Consider the following 1,267-nt stretch of genomic DNA (forward strand, 5'->3'; position numbering starts at 1 on the left):
TGAAACGGAGAAGTTGCACAAAATCAGGAAGCTCTACGAAGGCAAATGCTCCGGAGGTTAACGCGAATGTCTAAAAATGTGTCCAGCAAATGCGGCGCTATAGAACACTGCCACGTGGCGTCACTGTTTTCTTTCTCTTCGTATTCTTACCTGGTTCATGTGCTGGCAAGTGCCACTTTCTTCCTGTGGCCCCACAAAAAGCTCTTTAGTGAATGAAATAGGGGGACACTTAAAGCCCACTCTTACATGTATGAAGCAGTAGGGCTACACAAACACGGACGCTGTTTTCTCAGTTTTGTATTAATGCGAAAACGTTACTTCGCTATGTTCGCAGATTTCTGTTCGCAGACCGTGTCCACAGACCATGTCCTCACATCGCGTCCGCAGACCGTGTCCGCGACCTTGTTCACAGGCCTTGTCCGCAAATTCATGTGTGCAGCAGTTGTGAGTGATTGAGAAGTGGGAGAGGTTAATGAGTGGTGTCATTCGATAGAGGGTTACGTTATATTGTTGCCGAAAAAATAATTAGGCCAATATGTTAATTAGGTAATTTTAGAATAACTGGGTCACAGGAAAAAAAAGGCGTAGTATCTGCCACACGTTCAGTAAACACCTGAACCGCCTGTGAGGGAAGGGAGGAAGGTGGGGCTGAAAGCGGAAAGAAAGGGATGCCATAATGGATATGACGTCAAGGCTGTGGCGTCACGCAACCGAAAGCAAAGCCGGAAAAAGGGCATAGGAGGGATTGGCGCGTAATTAAAAAGTACCAAAGACTAAAATACCTAACAAGAAGTGAAATAAGCAACTAGAAGCAACCGGAAGCAACCAACAGCAGCATCCGTGCTTTAGCATTACTCCAATGCAGATTCTGCTGTGCTCTTTATTGATTTTTTTGAATTCTTTATAATTTTCAAAATCCTGTTGAGTGTAATGTCACCGGGAAGCTCGGACGCCGCGTCTCGACATTTGCCATGTCAAATACGCGGTCAGCAAACAGCGCTGTTTGCGTTCGATGCAACGCCAAGGATGTCGGCAAGACTCCATCATAAACGGCATGACGCAATATCATTCTACAAATAAGGACGAAATGTTTTGTTTCATTTTGTATTTTTATACACTTGTTTTTTTTTATAGCACCAGCAAACATTGGCTTTCGATTAATAGCATTTTGATAACCCGACGCGGTGATATATGGTTAATATTGCTTTACTGTGCGAGTACCAATGTTCGAGCCCGACCACCGTTGAAAGTAGGGTGCCTAGGGTGC

This window comes from Amblyomma maculatum, chromosome 8 (genome assembly GCF_055883805.1).
Source record: "Amblyomma maculatum isolate TAMU_Amacu chromosome 8, ASM5588380v1, whole genome shotgun sequence".
NCBI lineage: Eukaryota > Metazoa > Arthropoda > Arachnida > Ixodida > Ixodidae > Amblyomma > Amblyomma maculatum.